Genomic DNA, 7,455 nt, shown 5'->3' on the forward strand with positions numbered 1-7,455 from the left:
TTATAAATCATGAAACCTAATCATTTACCACAAAAGTTTCGAAAAACGTCAACCGTGACTCGGTTTTTTTAGCACGTACTTCCAACGTCCCAAATTAGTTATTTCCAAATTATGTTTGATTAAAGTACTCTTTTACTGTTTTACGCTCTATGTTTCTTCGAAATTCTATTCTAAATCATCAAACCTAATCATTCCCCTCAAAAGTTTCGAAAAACGTCGAACGTGACTCGATTTTTTTAGCACAAACTTCAAACGTCCTAATTTGGATTTACGAATTAGAGTTCGATTTGAAGCACTCTTTTACTGTTTTACGCACTCGGTTGCTTCGAAATTCTTTTCTAAATCATCTAGTCTAATCATTCCCCACAAAAGTTTCGAAAAACGTCGACCGTGACTCGGTTTTTTTAACACGTACTTCAAACGTCCCAGATTAGTTTTTTCCGAATTAAGGTTCGATTTGAAATACTCTTTTACTGTTTTACGCACTCCGTTTCTTCGAAATTCTATTCTAAATCATCAAACCTAATCATTCCCCACATAAGTTTTGAAAAACGTCGACTGTGACTCGATTTTTTTAGCATGAACTTCAAATGTTCTTGATTTGGATTTATGAATTAGGGTTCGATTTGAAGCACTCTTTTACTGTTTTATGTAATCTATTTCTTCGAAATTCTATTCTAAATCATCAAGCCTAATCATTCCTGGTTAGCTGAGGATGAAGATCGAGTTACCTAGGTCATCGAATGAAAAGAAAATCAGTCTCAACAGTAAACGACATTAAAGTGAGTGTGATTTTCTTCATGGTCCGATCTTATGCAATACTCATTGCAAAGGACGCCCCCACTCACATGTCTCCACATGTACAATTTTAGTGATCACATTGTTTATATCATATACAAAAGTAGGCCGCATCCATAGTGTCCCTAGAATAAGGTACTCAGCCTTATCCTTATTTATTGATCATTTTGGCTATATACTTGAACTTGATCAACTCTTATGTCTCTACATATAGTTCAAATATTCAAAATATAGGCAGAGTGTTCTTAGTTTATTGGATTTAGATTAATGATCGTAAAGTTCGTTTTATTCAATAACAATCTTTACTGAATAAACAACAATAATAACTTTATTGAAAATAGAATATGTTTTTGTTTACAAACTATGAGTTTTAGGACATAAAACCCAACAATCACATATCCATGCCCTTTTGGTATCAGAGCATTGATGGTTTAATATCACACATGCGGAAGCAATTTGGATCTTAAGCACTCTAAGTACATCAATTTTAGTAAATTAGCTGGTATGTCCAAAAGTATTAAAACTCAAGGAGTTTGAGTCATACCTTTTGTAGTTCAAATTTCTTTCTTGTTTTAGTTTCGTTTTTCTAACGAATCGGTTTCGAACCACCACTAGTATGTTCTCTATCATTCTCCGACCTTAAAATGTGATTGTGGAATCCTGTGAGTGATTAAACTTGAAAGGAATTTAGTATATGTGAACAGAGTTTTGAGGGATTTTCTCGAAAATTTTCAAGCACATTTCCATGCTCTCTTGATTACTCCATTTATAAAGTCATATTTGCATGCTCATACAAATTTGAGTTTATTAAATTTTGACACTCAAAATTTCACTCAAATTTGTGGGATTATGTGGCAAACATGCAAGTTTGAGTTAACCAAATTTTTACACCTAAAATTTCATTCAAATTTGTAGTGTTATTTGGCAAACATGCAAGTTTGATTAAACCATATATTGACACTCAATATTACACTAACTTAAACATGAATTTTTCCATTGAGTGAAGTCAATATTTTGACTTTCTCTATTTAAATTCAACGATTAATTTAACTAATTAATTTCAAATTAAAATAATATTAAGTTATTAATTAAACAATTTAATTGATATTATCTCAATCAATTGGGGCACATATTGATTATGAATCCCTATTCATAATTACAATATTTAAATCTTATTTATAGAACTTCAATTCTTTTTTTTTTTTTTTTTTTGTTTAATTCGTAATTAAAACAAAATGGAGTTAAATATATTGTATATATTTAGCTCATATTCCCTAATTTGAATTCGAACACTTCGAACTCACTCGTCACACTGTTCTAAGGTTTAGTATGATATGAGCTAGCAGTAGGACCTAAAGGACCTACAGTCATGGGCTCCAAGATCTGAGATTAATCGGCTAAACTCATTCACCTTGTTAACCAACATTCGATAACTACCAGGACACTCTACTGTAGCTTAGTAGTTGCACTCCCCTCACTATAGATATATTTCTGTCCATTTGATATAACCATGATTAGTAAGTCGATCTTTCACAAGTTGTTCGTAACTCGAGCTGGGTCAATTTATTGTTTTACCCCTGAAGTTACTTCTTCTTCCTTAAGTCCCACTGATCCTCTAATGAACAATTGGTTTGAGGTCTAACTACTAAACCAAATCTCTCTCGGGTCAATGAGAGGATGGGGCCCTTATTCAATACCTGGAGCCAATACTTAAGGAAACAATCTCTCTACTATCCCTAAAAGCTGGTAGGAGTGAATTCCATCTTGCACCCTATGCCCCCAAGTATTCACCCAATCTTACCCCTGAAATGGGAGGCTTACTGAGTAAGTGAATTTGGGCCACTCTCACCCGCACAAATCTAAGGATAATTCCGAATAAACAGGAGTTCATAGTTAGCTCAGGATTAAGATCGAGTACCTAGGTCATTGAATAAAAAAAAAGAATAGTCTCAACAGTAAATGACATTATAAAATGAGAGTGAGTTTCTTCATGGTCCGATCTTATGCAATACTCGATGCCCCCATCACATGTCTCCACATGTATAATTTAGTGATCACATTATTTATATCATATACAAAAATGGGTTGCATCCATAGTGTCCCCTAGAATAAGGTGCTTAGTTTTATCCATGTATTATAGATCTTTTTGACTATATACTTGAATTTAATCCACTTTTATGTCTCTACATATAGTTCAAATATTCTTACTTAGCCAGAGTGTTCTTAATTTATTGGATTTAGATTAATAACCGTGAAATTCACTTTATCCAAATAATAATCTTTACGAATAAACATTCCTAAAAACTTAATTTCAAATAGAATATGTTTTTATTTACAAATTATGATTTCTAATAAAACCTAACAAATATATATATTCAATGCAATGTTCGGCAGATCCTACCATCTAAGTATTCTTTTCCTACACACAATTAAAAAAATATTTAACCATCCCTAAATCTTCCCTCTCCTTTCTTCTCGTATTTATTTTTTTTTCTTTTAATTCTATTTACATGTACTTGCCAATTTTTAATAGTTTCTTACTCCCAAATCTTCTCATACTCTTTCTCTGTATGTATTTTTTTTTAAGGCACTATTACCAATTTTAATGTATTCATAGTGTCAATTTTAATGTATTCTTTAGCTACTAATCCTTTACGTGATTTATTGGAATTCATATAAAATTCTTATAATTTAATTTCTAACTCAAATCGATTTATTGGAACTTCGAATTTAATTTTTAACTCAAACCTAAATAATTGCAACATAATTAAGAAACAAATTGTGATTTCCTAAAAACAAAATTAGGATAAGAAAAATGAATCTATAAGATATACCTTATGGTAACAAACTAACCTTACCCTAACAAATTGATTACATCTCTCTTCATTAAAATTTGGGACATCCATCTATCTACACATAAATTTATGTACATTAACTAATGCTTCATCTTTCATTAGTCGAAGGAGATAACGAATAGGCTTTAAAGCCACCGACACAAGAACACAAACGAAAATAATATTTTTCCATTGATATCCTATCCTTTGTGTCTTGCTTTGAAATTGTATGGTCTCCCATTGAACATAGTGCAAAAGAGACACAATATTTATGGAAGGCATCAGACTAGATAAGAATTTATAATGAATGATGAAATTGTTTAATTAAAACTCCATTTAAATTCTCAATAAAAATATATCATTTATATGGAAAAAAAAGTTGTTTTTCTACACTTAACATTAAAAAAATACATAATATCATTTATATAAACAAAATTGGTTTATTTACCCTTCATCATCTCACTTTTCTATTCTTTCTTCAATCTTTGACCTAACACTTACATCAGACAAAAATGGCTTATATTTAATTAGGTAATTTCCAACATAAATCTTATTTAGATTATTTTTTCTTCTCTCACTCTCAAACTTCTCGACTCTACTCATGTTTCTTCTTCGTTTTCTCCTTCATTTCTAGATCCCTCACCCCTTACTCCTTATTTTATTCCTTTGTTTTTTTCTTTTCCTTTTCTTTTTCTCATTTTGTTTGAAACTAGTCAAAATTTACATTGAAAGTTGACATGTTGTTCATATACGCTAATTTGAGTTTATACGTGGGCTACATACATCATTGATATTCATAAGCTTTAAATATGATACAAGCTAGCAACTAATACCTACCAATAAAAAAAATATAAATTAATTAAATATTAAAAAATAAAATAAAATATACTATAAATTAAATAAAAAATATTCAAATATAATATCTAAGATATATTCCATAAATAATATATTCTCTAAATATTTATTTCAGTTGAAATTAAATTTTGGTACATATATAACTCCTTGTAAGATGATAAATATAAATATTCCTAATTTAGTGTCAAATTATTGAAGATAATATATTTCTCTGCCCTAAAGAGAGTTATTTTGGTAAGAATAAGAATACAAATTTAGAAAATTAATAATAAAGGAGTTGGTTTGTTTTTTAAATATAGGCTAAGAATAAAAATATTGAATCAACTTTTTACTTTGTCTCAAAATAACTTTCAACTTTTTAAAAGAAATTTATAATATTTTTTAACTTTAAAAAAATTTATATATTTATTTTGGATCTAATTTATTTTAAAAATATTTTTTGATATTAAAAAAAATGTATAAATACCCTTAAACTTTCAAAAATTATATCAATGTTTTTATAGAAAAACTAAAAATACTCTTATCTTTCATTAATTCTTTTAAATTTTTTTGAAAAATTCAAATATATCTTTATTATTAGTATATGGACAAAATCATTAGTGTTACGTTTCAAACATACTCATAAATGTTATAATTTAATAAATGGGGTTGTTCCGAAAAGTTCATGGGTATTTTTAAAGTTTGATATTAATAGATTTGTCATACACTCACCATAATTATATTTTGAACTTTTTTTAAATGTTGAGGAGTATTTATGAAATTTTAAAAGTGAAACTTTATTATTTTTTTTTTTTTAAAAGGGAAAGTATCAATGATTATAGTTAAACTTGAAAAAAAAAAAAAAAAAAAAAAAAAAAAAAAAAAAAAAAAAAAAAAAAAAAAAAAAAAACAACAACTTAAGATAGTTTCCATCCAAGGATTTCTTTTTCAAAAAATTTTACTTAAAACTTTGGAGTATTTATTAGTCAAATGCCCATTTTAAAGGTATTTTTATTAATTTACCTTAAAACCATCTAAATAAAATTTTACTTATTAAGTTTTGCAAAACTTTATTGGAACACCAATAATAATGATGAGGCAACTCTTCTTAACGGAATAAAAATAGAACCTAGGTGATTGTAAAATCACTCCGAATTAATTCTTGCATTCAAAGTGTAGCTACATGCATTATATTACTTCTTTATGCGGAATACATTCATTTTGAAACGACTCTAATAAGCGATGTGATAGACTTATATGTTAGAAGAAATGGTCTTAAAAAAATACAAAATAAATATTCGAAGTAAATTAAAATATACAAAAGAAAATACTAACCTGCCAGCTACGAAAATAATGCAACTATCCTATAAAAGTTCCATGATCTTTAGTTGCAATGTCACCGTCAACCGTATAGGAGTGTCTTGTCTTTACCTGGAATATAAAAGTAGCACATGACTTGAGTATTTTAAGAAATACTCAGTAGGTGACTCTACTAGTTAGGTCAGAGAATGCAAACATATACAATCATGAATATGAACCTATTATTTAAAACCATAGTCTCTTAAGTGGCCTCCAATTAGGATAAATTGGATGTGTAGTACTTCCCTACACACAACCCACACGTGCGAATGTAGGCCCCCCAGGTGGGCTCACACGCCTCCTGAGCCTACATGGTCGAACTATTTGACTATAGCCGAACGTCCAGAGGTACAACGACGTTCATATCATGTCAAGCATAATAGTCATCATCATTATCATAGTGTAAGCATCTGTACTCATCATAAAAGAGAAGTATCCTGATGTAAATGAACATACAATATGCATGAACCTCCTGTACTTTTCATCTTAATCATTCATGCAACACAACCTTCCACATCCTTCACATATTACCCTAGGTAACATGCATGCATAAGTTTTCATACATTCATCATCATAACATTACTTAAGGGTTGCATTAGAAAATTCTTAATTGTCATACATGTCATAGCATGTCACATCATAATACAATGTGACTCTCATATATGCATATAATCGTAACATGAGATATTTTCATACTATGTCATATTATCGTACATCTCATGTCATCATAGCATATTTCATTATCATTATAACATATCATATCATCATAGCACATCACATCATCATAACATCATAGCATATCATGACATAGTGACACATGACATCACCATAATACATCATATTCACATACATGATACTTGTAGGGGCCAATGGGCACATGCCATCATACATAAGATAAGTCTTCCAACCGAGCTAATAGTAAGGTCACTTACTTGGTTGACCTTAGCCGAAATTCTCTTTTCAATTTAGCTTGTTTTCGTCTTTCGAATTCGTTCTCACTTATGTCGAGGTTCACCTATTTTAATATTCACTCATTTGTATTAGTAAAAGGTGAATTCCAAACTTAATTTTATTCAAAACTAAGGAAACAGGATCAAACTGGCCTTAAATTCTTTTAATAAGGTCAAATTCAGTTTTGAGAGGGTCCAAAATGTAGGAAACAATGTCAAAATTCAAGACTCGACCTGAATTACTGTTTTTCAGCCGTTGGAGCCGTCGAACCGAGCCGCGCCGCGCCAAGTCGGTGGACATGCAGGGGGTTGGAGCAGGTGCATGTTGTCGGACAGGTTGGGTTGTCTTCTCGAGTGTATGGGTCGGCGGTTGGGCCATGTAATGTTGTTGCGCGCTGTGGGTGTGTCGATTGGGCCGGATGGATGTCTGGGTCGCGGAATCGCTAGACCGTGGTGCTGCTGGACCGACTGGACTACGGCTGTGGGTTGACGCAAATGGGTATTCGACCCGGATCCAAATATTTCGTCTTCTTCGCGCGGTAGCCACGAGAATTGGACTGGGTTTCCTTTCTCTTCTCAAGCGCTTTTGGCACCTCTTTTCGCCAGCGTCACTCTCTGATGAACGTAAAACCATTTGTCATCTCGGCCTCTCTCTTTGTATATCACTCTCTCAACTAGCA

This window comes from Cucurbita maxima, unplaced genomic scaffold (assembly GCF_002738345.1).
Source record: "Cucurbita maxima cultivar Rimu unplaced genomic scaffold, Cmax_1.0 Cma_Scf00064, whole genome shotgun sequence".
Lineage (NCBI taxonomy): Eukaryota > Viridiplantae > Streptophyta > Magnoliopsida > Cucurbitales > Cucurbitaceae > Cucurbita > Cucurbita maxima.